This window comes from Harpia harpyja, chromosome 1, assembly GCF_026419915.1.
Source record: "Harpia harpyja isolate bHarHar1 chromosome 1, bHarHar1 primary haplotype, whole genome shotgun sequence".
In the NCBI taxonomy this organism is placed as follows: Eukaryota; Metazoa; Chordata; class Aves; order Accipitriformes; family Accipitridae; genus Harpia; species Harpia harpyja.
Window position 1 is genome coordinate 85,010,964 of NC_068940.1, and position 17,168 is coordinate 85,028,131.

General features: G+C 38.2%; 1 protein-coding gene across 10 annotated transcripts in view; it reads right to left on the reverse strand.

The window, feature by feature from the left end:
- Positions 1–17,168, reverse strand: part of ADAM22 (ADAM metallopeptidase domain 22) — a 139,507-nt gene that overhangs the window by 104,773 nt on the left and 17,566 nt on the right. The window lies entirely within an intron of this gene.

The following is a 17,168-nucleotide window of genomic DNA, read 5'->3' on the forward strand; positions in this document are numbered from 1 at the left end:
GAAAGCTTTTGATTTGCTATACATACTACACAACCATCATGCCTGAAAGGCAAATCATGCAGCCAACTATCTGGGCCCCCAGCTGGGATGGCAAATTTGGTCCAAGCCCTACATCAGGTACTGGGAATTCTTCCCATTAAATGGGGAAACTTGTAGAAACATGGAAACATTTCTTACTCCACCTTCAGTTTACTGACAGCAGCGTTCCCAGTTTACCAGCAAGCAGGCAATCCTGCTTTACCCATTTACAACAGCATAAAATTATTATTAGTATCTGTTGGGAAATATCTAATGCAGCTTCAGCCTTTTAGCTTCTCCAGGTGGTTCCTCTGTATATTGATTATTCCCTCCTCTGACCTAGTCTTTGACTGGCAATTTAAATTCCTTTGTCTCATGGCTCCTTTGTAGCAAACTGGAAGATTTCAGTTGCCATATGGTCTAAGAGAAGGGGAAAGGAGTCTTGATTTCTGATATGCTGCTCTGCCGCGGACAGCTAAGAGGTGCCTCCCCCATCTTGGTATTCTGCCTCTTCCCTTAAGTAACAACACTAATCCACAGCAGAGGTTGTTAGCTACATTCAGAAACCCCAGGGAAAACGTGACTACATAGTTACAATACATTAACCATGCATAAAAACGCAGCTTAAAAATTATACAAAACACTTATACTATCCCAGTAAGCATATCTATAGCAGTTTCTATAGATGGCTGGTGTTTAAGATCATTCTTCTCTGGTTAGGGTGTTAATTGTCCACTCTCCCTTAAAAACCCTAAACACTCTGGTTAGGTGGCAGCTGATCTTGGGGTCTGGGATCTCAATGGTGCTCAAACATTGGCCCCTTGTTCCCATATAGTATTTAGCTCCTTCTGTTTGGCTTTGCCTAGGACAACTGAAAGAGAGTTGTTAACAATGCTGGTAACTGCTGTACTTTGAAAACAGGGGAGATGCACATTCCTGGAATATAGCATGCAGCAAAAAGGATTTTAGATCCGAGGCCAAGTTCTTTTTTTAGGATGTTTGCCTGCAGCTTCTGCTGAAGTCAACCAGAGCTACTAATGTTCACCCAAGAGCAAAATTTGACATATAACATTTATTTTATGCTATACACAAGTCTAAATAGGGAAAATATGAAATGCGTAACTGAAAACTAGCTATTAAGTTTGGATAAAGCAGAACCGAAAGGCAGCAGTTGTACAAGTGCAGGAGACTTTAGTTTGCCATAGCCCGGGTGCAATTCCATGAGCATCTTCTCCTTTTTCTGCTGGGGTGACACAGCTGACACAACACAAAAGAGTATTAATACATCTTTAAGCTATCTGAATTCACAAGCAGATTTCTGCCTAGAAATATTGAAGGACTAGTGGGCCAACAGTATGGAGAATAACTCATGACTTGCTCATTCCCCAGCCATTCCCCCAAGTCCCACACTGTCAATTAGGTAGCACCACGGTGGTCTTCCTTCTCCTGGTATGAGTAGGAAGGAACTCGTGTTATCAGCAACATGGGGCAAAGGGATTATGTCTACAGTGATTTACAGTGACCTACAAATAATTCTGAAAACAGTTTAAAGCTCCTTGCAGTATAGCAAAAAATAGTGAAAATGTCCACATTTTTTCCTCCTTGAACGTCAGCTTGAATACTTTTCTTATTACCACTGACATAGTAAAGTGTCAGCATGTTGTCTGCATGTTGCTGCTTTAATTTCTCCATGACAGAAAGAGGTGCAGAGAGAATAAAAAAAAAAAATCTCAGTCATATTGTCCTAAACTAATGTAGTTAAAGCCAAATCCTTTCTTATGACGGTCTTTGCAAGGACTAAGCAGTAATTCCCTTAGTTTTCTCATGCTCATTTCATGAGAAATGTGAGTTGCTCTCAGGAATTATCTGCAAGATTATCAAGGTGCAAGAACTGAAACCAAAATAAAAGCAGAGTATTTGCTTCCAAAAAAAGCAACCACCCTTTAGAATTTATCTGCAAAAGAAATAAAAGTAGTAAAGATCTCACTCCTCTGAAGTGCCAAAGTGCCTCTTGTTCAATCTGCTCATTTGTGGTGGAGGGTGGGACAGAAATGGAAAGCAGGAAATTTGAAAGAATCCTTCTAGGAGGTAGGTGTTCAAGTACATCTCCCACATGAGAAGCCAAGTCCAGAATTTGCATTACCTACATTGCTTTATTGTCTGCACACTCAGACAACGTCTAGACAATTCTGTTGTAAATAAGAGTCTTTCTGTGCTGCTATTAGAAACAGGAGCCATGCAAGAATTACTTAAGGTCTTAAATGCAGACCTACCTATAAAGAGAGAGGGAGGGCAGAAGTACTCCTCTGTGCGTATGTCTGTGTGTGTATATATATATGTGTGTGTGCATATACATATAGGTTTATTACAAAAAAAGCACAGAGGAAGTTACTAAAGTTAGTAATACAATTCATTGTGCTATTTGTGAAGAACTGTCAAATAACACACGTTTCTTTGGACCCTCTGACAGCCTCTGCCTATTCCAACTGTATTATACAATTAGCTAATAGTGGAACTGTACTGGTCTAATCCATTGGCATTACAGCATGGACCAAGATGAAGACTATCACAACAGTTCAAAGATAAATATATATATTAATAGACTACCTAAATTTTGCCCTATTTTTTTTTTCTTTGATTGAAGATCATTTTCTGTACAAACTCCAAAAAGTCAATAGAAGCAGCGAGTTGCTTGGTATCCCTCAAATTTAACTTGCACTGCAGCTTAAGGAGACATTCAGTGAAGTTTTCTCCCTTGCTTCGGTGAACATCTACATGAGATTTTAAGTAAGGAGGAAAAGAAATAAAACTTTTCAAACAGTTAATGACAAGCTCTTGTTACAATGATGAGTCCATCCAGGTATAAAAGCCTGAGTAAGCTTACAAAGATAAAAAGTTATGTTTAAAAAGTTAACAGGTCACTCAGGAAGAAATGCAACAGTGCCTCAGTGAAATCTGGTGTTAAAGCACATGACGTACCACAGCATTCAGCCCTGCACAGGCACAGGGATATTTATGCACTGGGTTATCGGAAACTTTATTCTTAAAGATAAGACTTCTATGCTATATGTGAGTATGTACCTGCACGGGAACTAGGATTTCTTGAAACAAGTTCTGAAAATGCAAATTGATTTTAAAGTGTAAATCCCAGAAAGATATAGCAATGCCAAAGACTAAATAAAGTTATACTTCTTCACTTTCTTCCCCACTGTTCCCACCATTGTTACAGGCAATATCTCAATTCTCAACTTACATGATACCAAAGCCACTGGCTGCCAGTACAAAGGAGGTCACCAGGACACTAGTTTTGTGCTGCTGTGCACTTCACAACTCTCTGAGGCCTAATCCACCCCGCTCTAGCCCAACTTTACATTTGCTTCTGCAGGGAGGAGAGGTTGGGTGGTGGGGACAACCCTACCTGCTTCTGCAGGAGAAAGGCATGGTTATGGGCCATGCTCTCCTTTTCTTCCAAGCAATCCCTTCTCACCCCAGCAAAGACCAAAGGCAAAGTATTTGTAGATCACCGGGCAAGAGAAAAAAATTGTTGAAGTGTTTCAATACACCTCATGTAGGAAAAAGAGGAATACGTCTCAGCACTAAATTGTATTCAGTCTGCAGGAAAATACTTCAGCCCCTCAAGAAGATCAGACAAGTGGGAAGATCACAGTAAGTGCCTGAGCACTGAGATAATGCAGCCTCAAACCCAAAAGATATACATTTAGTAAAGCAAGTTTATTATCTCACCACATTTTTGTTGTCATCAATACTGCAAAATGATACCACCTCTCCCTACCTCAGCATCATCTGTTTCTTTTCAGACATCTACCACCAACCATCTACTGTACTCTGTCCTTGAAATCTGATACCAGTAGCTTTATCTGTCAAGCTCTTGGGGGTAAACCACACAGGGCCTTAATGTGAAATGTTCAATCATTTGTTAAAAGCATAATCATAAAGGCTCATCTTTTGCCCTTCAGGTAAACCCACAGGTCACACTTCAGTTTTTATACTGGTGAAACAACCAACTGGGAATGTGTGGGATAAATGTAGCAGGAATTATCAGTGACAAATAGCAAATGACCATGTGAAATCCAACACTCAGTATCTGAAGGTCTACATTTAAACATGGCTAAGACCTTACCAGACTAACTTAAATCAAACTTTGATGGGAAGGGCAGAAATGGCATCAGCCAGCAAACCTGTATGCGTGGGCCTACAGTGCTTCATTTCTGCTGTCCAGACGGAGCAGGACTGGAATGAAGGTGAACTCAAATGACCTTCACAGCTCTAAACCCATAAAAATACATGCATCCAAGAATCTGGTCATCAAGGGAATGGCAGAAATTCATTAGTATCAGCTCCTAGTCTTTCAGATTCCCAGCTGCAAAATTATCCCAGTCATACCACCACATATGGAAAATAAACACATTCAATAAGAAATGATGAATTGCATCTTTTGAATTCCCGCAGTCTATCTAAGGAGACAGGCAAAGGGAAGAGCAAAACATGAGTACAGTGTAGCTGCCTAATTCAAGTGGCAACACATCACATATTTGCAGGCCATCAGAACATTATTATATCTGTTCCTATTGTAAAATTTCTAGCACACCAGAAATCCATTAGCAGTGATGTTCTGGCAAACCACCAAAGAGAAATACATCCTCTTATACCAAAAAAGAAATGAAGATCAAAGAATCATTATGGATAAGTACAGGCTAAAGATCAGCAAGCTCACCCAGAAAATACATTGTAATGTAAGATTTAACAATTCTTCCAAAAAGAGAAGACAAAAGAAACCCTCTAACTTTGTACCAAAGCAAAGGCTGTGCATATATAAATGAAAAGCTCCAGCCACCATTTTTCATTAACACTGGAAATGTATTTATATTAATCTCTTTAGCTAGACTTGGCAGCTTCTTTACAGTATCATATTCAGCTTGATCTTGCTGTTTCTCTGCAGCTTCACATTTCATGATTTCCACTTACTGATGAGCAACTTACCAGAGTGAAGTACAATAAACCAAATTTATTCCTTGGCTAATTTCTAGTAAGTTTCCTCTGTAATCAAATTGGCCACTTGACACAGGCAGAAATGCATTGATAATCTGACACCTTTGGACGGATTCCTGTCTCTAAAGTAATTAGGAGAATTCCTTTGCTTCTTACAATTAAGTAAAAACAGAGCTGACGCTAAAACACATGGCAACATAACAAAAGCTTTTTGTCTCTTCAGTGTTATTTAGAAATAGCTGTCCCTTTAGGAAGTGGAGGTACTTCTGAATTTTCTTACTTCTTTGCTCTCAAAACATGTGTAACTCCCTTATAGAAAGATTACGTCAAGCTCATTTTTTCTCCTTTTCTCTCAGCATAACTTCGTTGACTACTATCAAAATTTGACAGAACAAAGGGAAAGTGAGAGTCATTAGAAGAGCAACAATAAGCAGAGAGACAATTATAATTTTACTGTCCCCACCAAGGCTGTCTCTGTGAAAGGAAGGTTGAATGGGTGCCACAGCGAGTACCACATTTACAGTGAGAAAAGGCACAGTTTTACTCTAACTTAACTGCTATGTAGAGGGAAAATCTTTAAGATGTGCTTTTTTGGCTGGTTGGCTTAGGCAGAACCAAAAGATACCAAAAATGCACAATCTTCAAAGAGACAGGGTGATTTTTTTTTTTTTCTTTTAAAATGATTTATTAAGTAATCTCCACAATGTTGTAGAGTTTCAGAACTGTCACTATGGTATATTTGATAACACACAACAAGGGGCTTAAAATCTGTCATGTCCTTTGGACATGAATGCTTTCGTTTTGTTCTTCTGAGGCAAATCTCACATCTTTGATATTTAGGCTTTCCATATTCAATATATCATCAGGAGGTGTTTTACTTTAGGGGATGAGTACATCCTGTACATTTGTAACTTTTCCTGTACATTTACACCCTCCCCAATAGATTCTTCAGCAAGAACAAGGAGATCTGATATGAGGTAAACAGTGGATAAAAATAAATTTGGCTATTTAAAAGCTGGATTTTAAGTGGTTTTATTTCTTTGGAGAAAGAAGGGAAGAATGATCAAGAGCAAAAAATTGTATTTTTTTTTCAGTTGACCTTTTACATCTCAAAAAAGGGCAGAAGCCCAATTTAGAAGAAATATCTCTTTGTAGGTCATCTTTAATAAAAGTACAAGATGATTCTTCTCCTTCATCTCACTGTGTATCACACCAAATGACAGCATTTTATTTCCTTTGGGATGGTAGAAATAAAGTAAATGGAACAGAATGAGGACAGATGATAAATACTCTCTAACACTGTATTGTCATTTATTTTTTTAAAGAAATAGAACTATTATCATACAACGAGTCCTTCAGTGAATTGATAAAGGGATCTTTTCTGGCCTACATGAATTTATTTGTATTTTATGGTAATACAAGCAGATTCCATACTCCTTCGTTAAAACACTTGAAAAGAAACAGAAAAGGGATTAAAAAACCAGTTCTTTTCAATAACGTACCATAGAACAGCCACATGCCTCAGTGTTTCTGTTAGCATTACCTGATGGTTCATTTCATTAAACAACTTCTTAATATATTGGTGCAAAGTAAATTGTTCCATACTTCCATAAAACACAGAATTTAATGCTCTATTTGATAAGCAGTATAAATAAGGTATCTTTCATTGCTTCATTCATCTACTACTATTTCGTAATGGAATGTGGACAACAAAGAACTAAAACTAAATAGGAAACAATTAGGTATTTGAAGAATTTTAGAAACATACTGAGTTCTGTTCAAGTCAGAGGATTTTTTAAAAGGAAAATTTGATTATCATATAATTGAAAAAAACAGGGAATTAGATGGGCCATTACAGAAGCATCACAGTAACAATGAATCACAGACTGTAAAGTCCAAAGCCCTGGCAAGTATCAAACGAGTCCAGCTGTTTGAACTGAGAGAGGATCAGGTTATAGCCAAGCCAACCCTGATCTACAGTATGTCAACAGAATAAGAGTATCTTTGGGTTATATGCAAGAAGTTAAAGGTTTACCAGTAAGATACTTGTCTATCAAAAATAACTTTTAACACGCCTGTCTACAATTTAGAAGCATCCTCTGTGGGGGATACCCTCTGACAAAAGGCAACAAGCCTGACTGAGCCCAGGGTGCCACGGGGTGCTGTGGTACCAGCGTGACGGGACACAAACCCCAACGGGTGAGCAGCACATCTGGCTTCCTTGGCCACGGCACCCCTGACAAAAAGGAAACTGGGCAATGGGCAGGATCAGTAGTCCTCCTACCACATTTGCATTTGCTAATTGGTGCTCCAGGATTTGAAAACCTGATTTTCGTGCATGTTTTGGGAAGTCTCCCCATATGGATGGGTCATTACGCTGGGTGCACTTCTCATGCCAAGACAGCAGGGAAGAGAATCAGAGCAACATGCACAAAGCCATTCAAACAAAAGTGCAGAATTTGGTTCGTTTTCTTCAAGGAAACAAACTTTCTGCATTAAGATGACACAACTGTCTGTAAATGAGGTTTTACCCACTAGCAGGTCCTAACCAAATGAAAACAATTACATTAAAGACTACACACCATACAGAAAGTCTGTCGAAAGAAGCCTGTTTCCAGCCACTGAGTGAGCAAATGTGAGCACACCCATCTTGAATCTTACTAGCAAAACACATTAAAAAATGCTACATAAATCTCACACAACCACAGAAACAAACAGCTGTAGAATTCATAGGTAGCACCTTGATTCTGTAAATAGAGACTGCAAAGAAAGCAAACGAGTCCATTGCTTTGATACAACAAAGTTTGTGTGCACAAGTCGAGCACTGTTATTTGCCAGGTAAGATGTTCCATATGTTAACAACATATTGTTTTAATACTGCCTGTTGATTCAGTCTCTGGACTGAAAACACATTTCTTAAGTAGAACCACTATCTTGAGTAGAAGAGGGCTGAATAACCTATTTCTCATGTAATGATCTTGCGGAATTAAAGACCGTGAGTTTGTATGCTGATGGTTATTCAGCCATCCATTAGGTCCTCCAATTCCCCCCGGAAAGCCTAATAATTTCTACTGCTTTCATTCACCATATATTCATTCCTAGCTCCATGCATCACTTGACTCCTTGTCTAGAAAAGGGGATTCCAATTCATTTCACTGCTTAGCTGAGGAAAGTATTTGAGCCCCAAGCCAAAAGGCCCACAGCACTTCCTCTGTTTCTGTAAGTGCTATTTTGAATGCACATATACAGAAGGTCATGATGCCAAATGAATTCTCAAGGAGAAAGTAAAAAACAGGGTAGAGCAGCTGGACAGCACAGGGAGAGGCACATGAAGGAAACTGTATCAGCAGGAAGGCTGCTGACTCACAGAGGAGGTGCCCCATCAGTGACAACATAGAAAATACCTGCTATTCACATTCTAGTTCATGCATTTTCCTGTTTACTACCCTCTTCATATGTCTTACTCTTACTAGTATTTATATGTAACAATTCGTAGGACAGTAGTAGTGTTGTAGCCACAGTGGTCTGAGAATCTAAGTGACAGAAAAGTAAGAAAAGATAATCGCTTCTATTAGACCAACTTGTATAGCTGTTGCTTGCTTCTGTAAATACAAATTCTATTCTAGCTGTTAAACCATAACCAAGTATAGAAATAGTTGGAAAGGTCAATGGTTTGTTTTATATTATTTACAGAAGTGGCATTAATGTATATACAATCCAAACATTCAAGTAAAGACTCTGGTGCCCAAACTATTGTTAGCATATGAGGATATAATTCCATTTCAACTGTAAATCCAAAAATTACACTTTGCATATCATAGTCACTTTGCAAAGGCTAAATCAAAAATACAATTAATTTTTCTTTTAAAATCTTTCATAATGGCTAGAGGTCATTTGATTGTAAAAGTTACTGCCACCTGGAGATACTCAGCACTTAGAAGATAAATTCAGAGGCACTGAAACATGTTAAGCAATTTGATTCTTTCCCTAGTTTAAGCCATTTTACTTTAAAGAAGAGGCTAAATATAGCACATGATTGATCTGTACATATGAGGTATCTCTTTATATATGTGTATAAGAGACATAGGTCCTAAGTGATCTGGTAATCTAAGGAATATCATCAAGAAAGAAAAACATTATAGTAATAGAATGATAATATCTCTCCAGAATAATTAATCATTTTCTTCCTACACACACACACTCACAAATACACAGTAATATATTTTCTATAATTATTTTTGTGTCAAAAAAATTCAGACCCTGGAAAGGCAATTTACTCAGTGCTGATAATCCCATATGTTTTAATTACTCTGCTATAAACCAACAAATATTGCTTCCAATAAATGCAATTACCTAAAAGCAGTAAAATATTCTTTATCACATCCATTGAGAGGAAAACAAAGGACTGACCTTTTCAGAAACTTTTTTTAATGGGCTAGGAAAGTATCTTATGACGGGATGCACAGATTTTGTATACACATATAAATGTTTTCAAGTGCTATTTTACTTAGAAGTCACTGAGCTTTAAGTGGTGTTTCAGAAACATCAGGGTAACTCTCTCGCAGGTGATTAGAACTACGTTACAGTGACACACTTGGAAATAATAGGTGAATGAAACAAATTACCTTTTTTGTTCTCATTTTAACCAGAATGCCAATTAAGCACTTGCAAGCGACTTTCCATATCCCCATCCAACTGAAGTCAGTTGCAAATTTGTGTTGATTTCAACAGCCTTTACCAAGAGCTGGTACTAAATCAACAAAAAAAAAAAAAAAAAATCTATTGACAGTAATAGAGGAATAATCATAACACAAATTTGTTAACCTAAAACTACATTATAATATTAAAAAATAAAATGTAATGGAGTTATCAAAAGCAATTTACCCTTTCCAAAAGAAGTCTTAAGCATAATGGAACATTATACAAAACAAATTAAAGGAAGGTATTAAACTTACTGATAATCAACATAGGTTTATGGAAATTTTTTCTTGTCAAAGTAACCTGATATTTTTCTCGTACAGGATTACAAATTCAATAATAGCAATAGTGATGATATAGTAAGATCAAAGAACACAGTTCATATTTAATGAACAGTCAATTCTAAGCTTGGAAGAAGCAAGTTTTTAAAAAACAAAAGAATAAGAAAAAAAAGAAAGAAAAAAGAAAATCTTGGGACCTACGTAAAGAGGTGTATCAGTTAGAAATGGGAAAGTTGTGCTACCTTTATACATGACACTGCCAAAATGCAGTACTGAGTCTACAATTCAGCAAGGATACTGACAAACTGGTGAGGTTGGTGAAAAGGCACAGAAATTATTAAAGGACTTAAAAGGTGCCATTTTATCAAAGATCCAGGAGCTCAACCTATTTAATATAAAAAAAAGAAGGCTGATAATGCTATACATACCAAGGTGGGAGGAAAAAATCCTACAGGGCTTTTTCAGTCTAAAACTAATGTTCAAACTTCTATCATTGAGGGTAATTAACTATTTAAACAATTTATATTTTGACAAATTCTTCATTCCCATACTTCTTCAACACAAAACTAAAAAAAAAAAACAAACAAACAAACAAAAAAAAAACCCCAACACAAAAGCCAGGAACCCTTAGTGATGATGCTACACAGGTCTAACTGCATAATCCCAGGCATTCTCCCTAGCCTCAGGATATGTTTAGTGATACACTAGTAAAACCTTGATTTTTCATCTTACCTTTGTCTTTTAGCCCAGGCAGAATTAGTTGGAAGAAATCTCTGCAGAACTGACATTTTTCATTAAATATAAAAAAAAATATAAGCCGTTCAAAAACAGTTTGTGCAAAATATGTGTTAGCAAAGCATGCTAACACAAACAGAGGTGCAGAATAAATGCCTGCCAGACAACAAAATCAACCTCTGAAATTAAGCAACAATATTAGGGAGAAAGTTTTTCTTAACTCTGGTTTGCAATTATGACCATACCAATTTTTTCTGTCAGAGACTGGGAGGGAGGAAAGAATGACTTTGCAAAATAGGGTTGTGAAAGAACAATCCTGTTGGGTCAGCTGGGGTTCTGATCACAGAGCACATGATAAACATCACTTAACAAATAATTCAAAAATAGGGCAGAACATGATTCAGTAATGCATTCAGAACACCTGAACCCAGTCTATATCGTGCTACCTGTAAATTGGTACTAAATATTACAATTTTCAGAGCACTCTCATATGGTGAAAAAAAAAGGCATTATTTTAAGTAAGAATCAATTACCAAAATGTGATCGTACCCAAGTGGGGCTCCTCAGCCTGCATGCACAGGGCATGAATAAGAAAAGTGAACAGAGCTTGAATTCCCTCGATCCCAATAAATTCCAGCTGCTAGTGAGAACAATTGGGATTGTGTGAACCCAAGTCATTCATTAAAATAACTAATAAGGGATTGAGTTGGACTTTAAGGAGACCCAAAACAGCTTAAAGGAAGAGCTGCTCCTCCTCAGGTTTGATCTGACCATCAATTACCACATGCAGTTACCCAAACAGTTACCAGGAGTCATTACAAGAGTAACAGAGATCATAAAGCACGGAGTACTTTTAGAGCAGAAAAGGCAGACTGGTCTTCTCACACCCGGCAGCACAACCCAGCAGGTCATGTCACGTCACATCACGCGGAGCCCCTCAACCACACACCCAAACTGCGGGTGACCAAAAGGAGCATGAGACACATGGTTGGCAATGCAGGAGAAAGACTACCAGAAATTATAATAGTCAGTAACAGTATAACTGCATTTTTTAAACCACATCAGGAAGCTAATCCTTTTGAATTCCACACAGCCAAATGTTTACAATTTAGAGCAAGTTTAGGAATATGTTTTTCATTTACAGCTTACATGACACATTGATATTAGTGTTGGAGACCATTTGCCAAGAGAAATTACAGGCAAGGTTTCAGCAGTTTGTCTCATGAAAAAGCTGGCACTTGTCTGTCAAGCTGCCTTTTATTTTGCTTCTGTTTTCAGGATTTTTTGATGAAGTTTATGATCTGAGTCTGTAAGGTTTGCGAAACTCTAGTTAAAAGACATTCCTAATAAACACTCCCCACAAGGCATGAGGAATGTCTGTATCCTTCTCAGCATAAGCTCCAAAAACTATTCAGTGGCAAGGCAAAATAATTAATTCCTGGAGTGCCAGGAACCTTCCAGTATCACTAACCAGAAATAATTTAAATTAAGACTGCAATATACTAAAATACCTACCCATATTTTCTGAAGAAGCTTCTTTGGTTTTGCCAAAGGTTTTTTTTACCTTTCGATAAATGAAAAGTACATTTATTTTCCACATAGAGATTAGAGTAATAGCAGAGTTTATAAAAATTGCCTCATTTGAAATCTTTAAGCCTTCTGAATGTCGTTGATCGTTATGACCATGGATTTATACCCAGTGTCGGTACTCCTCCAGCATACAGTCAGGCACTTGATGGGAACAGAAGATGTGTGAGCTTCCTAAAGGGGTAGGGTTTCTGAGCACATCTTGCCCAGCCTACTACTACTTTTATAGATTATTTTCCACTAATACATGGACCAAAGGAATCAAATTTGTGTTGCAAGATGAAAAAGCAGGTGGTAACCATGCTCCATCGTAGCAACTGAGTGTCACCAGGAAGGACAGAGCAGTCCTGACGTGCTGAACATAAACTTGAAAACCTTATTTATGCTCATGAGCCTTCAGAGTACTTCCCTGTCACCACGAACATGAGGATCTCAGGATATCGATGTGTTCACTCACAGAAAAAAAGCCATGATCGGGGAGGGCTCTTCTTGTTATAGCATGAGGAGCCAGGGCGCTCACAGGTGGCCAGATGCCCCACGGAGCTTTCTGAAGGCCAAAAGTCTCCTCAGCAGGGCACCTGGTGACCACACTGCACCTCAGAAGTGACCACAATTCACACGCAGGCTCAAGACACGCCCTCTGCCCGTCTCCGTGACAGGAGACACCAGAGCCCTCGTATGAAGGATGATGCTGCAGCTAGGAAGGGCCTTGATCATCCTTCTTGCCCGTCGTGGCTACCACGAAGTGAACCTGGGTTGGTCACCCCACGCCAGGGCCTGTCCATACTCCAGACAAGCACAGATACTGTAGTATTTCTGATTATCCAACTTGCAGCACGCTCTTTCCCAATCCAACCCCATGATCACAGCTTGCTTTGGCCCATTATGCCGTGAGGTCTCTGCTGCTTCACATGCAGATGAACATGCCCTGGCCCAGGTCCCCTCAGAGAGATCCACGTGGTCCACAGGACCAAAAGGGCCTCAAAGATGCTTTCGGAAACATGTCCCGCTTCCTGGTGAGCTCTGCTGTTTAATCACATAATTACAACCCAAGATGAGAGTGTAAATAGTCATGTGGCTACATTTAAGAAGAAATATTCTGCATGAAAAAAGAAACAGTCATTTGCTGAGCCATCACAGCATTAAAAACTTCAAGGGGGAGGAATTAAAAAACAAATAAATAAGCACACTTAATTGCTATGCAACTCCTGCACTATTCTGGGTTGATGGCCAGAGCTGGACGCAGGGTGAAGGAGGGAAGGCTGCGAGCTGCGCCCGCCTGCGCGGCCCAGCAGTCAGGCCCCAGCTTTGCTAATGCTGAAGGCAGCATTAATGAAGACGACCACAGAAAACAGCTCCATTAGGTACAGTTCTGAATGCATAAGGATACCACAGCAATGGATTCATAAACACACCGACACAACTAATGTGTCCCTAACCTTTGCCTAAGGGATTGAACCTTTTAAAAATACAGCTGATTCGATCTCAAAGCTCCTTTGTAAATACTTCAGACAGTTGAACAGGCAAAAAAAAGTTTAAAAAGAAACACTGTTATCTCAAAAGCAGCTCATTGTAGAGATGCTATGGCAACTCGGGGAAAAAAAGGAAGAGAGAAAGAATGATGATGTATGTGGAGAAAATACCACCATCACTGCAAAAAAGGAAACTACATTGCAATTATACCAGCTTTTTATCATCTTTTTTTTATTAGCATTCAAGGTAATGTTTCAGTGTATCTCACATATGCATTTAATGTGAACAAATATGCATTCAAAACTGGTTGAGATCCAAAATGAGCAAGAAGAAAGCACACAGATTTCAATGTTAAACTGCCACACTGTAGTGCCAGTTGGAAATTTTTTTTTCCTTTCTCTCAGTTGCATCTAGGACTGGCAGAACAGTCCCCTCCTGGGCCTCAGTTTTCCTGATGTCTGAAATGTCAGTGTAAGCTCTGCTTTTTGATTTCCCTGCCCTGCTCCTGTATCTTCCCAGCTTGTTTCATTGCAGAGATCAGCCTTTGGTGAGAGGCCACTGTTGTGAGAGGTGGCAGAGGAAGGGACTAGGAAAGGAAAGTTGCTTCAGCTAACACACAGATTCAATAGTAGCATCTCCTTTGGTGAAGTGAAGAGAGAAAACAGAGGGTATCAGGCAATGGGGGAAGAGAGACAAGTAGGAGACCATAAATATTTCTGCCAGCCTCAACTGTCAAAGTGTACAAAAAGTTGTCAAGAAAAAGGTTGCAAGAAAAACAAGAAAGTTGTGTGGCACCTATGACGATGGCAGAGGGGACAATTATTCCTGATGGAAAAAGAAGAGAAAGAAACGTACGACTCTTTGGAGAACTAAGTAAGAACAAAGATGGAAAAATACACAAACACAACAGAATACAAAATACAAAAGGGTACATAACGGGGGGATGTATAACAAAGCACAGACAAGTGCAGTGGAGGAAACAGAGAAACTGACTCTTGGATAAAAAGATGAATTTGAAGAGAATAGAGAAAATAATGCCCACAAAGAGAACAGCAAAAGAAGAAAATCTATTTGCAGACATTAGGGGTCAGGGACATTTTTTTTTTTCTTAAAGCTCTCTGTTTGCTACTATCATTTTAATTTTGAACTTTTTTTCTCCATAAATTGGGGAACCATAGGGAAGAACGAACACTTCTGCTGTGACTGACCACCACTGACATTGTAACTAGAGATGACGCTCAGATACATTCAGATGTACAAGACATACACACCAGCCTTTAAACAACAGGGAGACTGCAAAAAAGGAAACTGACAAAGCCAGGGAGAGTCTCTCCTTTCTGATAACCTATGTATTTTAAATTACTTTTTCCCCCCCTCTGTCCCCCATACCTCCTTTAACATTCCTCAAATGTGTATTACACATAAAAGCTAGTTTTACCACAGGGGCCTGCTTCAGCATGCTTCTGATATTAGCAGAGGTTCAGTTATAAGTACTAAGCTGATATTTTTTCCAGAGGAAAACTAAAATCTTGAACCTTGCTCCTTACAAGAATTCAACTACTTTTCAACTACAAAGCTACTGTGGGCTAAATAGTGCTCTTCTCTCAGGACCCTTAGAAAATACATACAGAATATAATAGGGAGAGTAAGAATTGCAAGAGAAGAAAAATACATACAGCCTTCTGAATGAAACAGATTTGTTCACAGGAATAATAATTAAAAATACATTTTAAATGTCACTCTGCTATACTTGGCCCTCTTTTTATTTGATAATCTGCAAATGCTATTTCAGAAGTAGTTTAAATGTTGATTTAAATATCATGACAGAAGCCAAACATCTTAATTTCCTTGCAGCCTTCTTGTTTTCATTTTGGACAACTTGTGATAGGACTTTTTCACATTATAAAAAGCATAGCTCCTCAAGAAAAGTTCATATTTAAGTTGGATTCTGGCACTCTTAAGAACAATAAGGATACATTTTGACAGTCTCATACAAATACGGGTCTAATATCATTAAAGACAATAAAAGAATGACATAGAAATGGGATCCAGCTCAAAACAAATCAAATTTTAAAAATACACGTTTGTGTGTGTGTTTATGTGCATATATACATGTGTGTAAATGAAAAATCCACCTACAGAGAACTGTGGCAGCTCATAAAATCTCATCCTTAACTTGCCTTTTCATATACCATTAGTAAAAGTGTTTGCTTTTACTATGATGACCTGAAATTCGTACTGTAAGGACAATCCTGACCTTTCAGAAACTAACTGTGACCACACCATTAATCTACCACCCAAAGTAAAAACAGGTTTGCACACCCTACCCTCAGTAACGTATAAATATGTATACAAAACTTCTATTTCCAACAAACATTTCAATGTTGAGGATCTGGTGCTTTTCAGCAGAAAATTCTTCCTCTAGAATTCTTTAAAAATGCATCTGTTATAAAAATCATACTTCTAAACCAGCCTCTTTCCCTCTTCTTCCAGCAGCACAGTGTCTCTGCCGTCTGTAACCAGCAAGGATTCACATGTGGTTTTTAAGTCATGTCAGTGCACATAAAGAAGTTGCCACTGTTTAAAATGTGTTTACAAGTGAAAAAAACTTAAATTTGAGTGGCTCCCAATGCAGCCCAAACGGTTCATCTTTATAGCAGAAAAACTTGGAGTGATTGAGCACAAACTCTTACACCGAACCATGCAACATTGTGTTCAATTATTAGGAGCTGAATTACTTAACAAAGCATTTCTATTTACTATATTATTTATTCCCTTTTCACTTCAGAACAGAAAAGCAAAGCAACTATTTTAAAACAGCTGTGCTAAGAGGCTACTTCAAAAACTCATTACTGAAAGCCACATAGCAGATTTCACTTTAAGTTTACTATTGTTCAATCTTTCCTTATAGACTGAAGTTCACAGCGTGCTACTGCCTTGTAATGCTTCTCTGTTCCCAAAAGACCGTAAACGCATCCGGAGAAACTTCATTTCCAACTATCCATCTCATTCTTTTTTGAGGATTAGCTGTCGTGCAATTGCTGTATCTCCAGTACTTTACACTTGGTTATTAAAATGCTAACAGCTACCAGTTTTCAGCAAATCCATCTTTTAATATCCAGGGAGGCTCTGCATGAGTACAGTAATTTGCCTTTATGGTAAACTGAAAGATGGCAAATGAAATTATAACACTAAAACGTTAGTTACGCTGCAATAGCTACTAAGTAGTAACAACAGGAATATCAAAACCTACAATGGTACTTGAGAAAATAACAAAAGAACTTAAAATATACTGCTACAGATGAACTCAATACCTAGAAATAACATATGTGCTATAATACCACCTCTAAAGCCTCCATTGGAAAA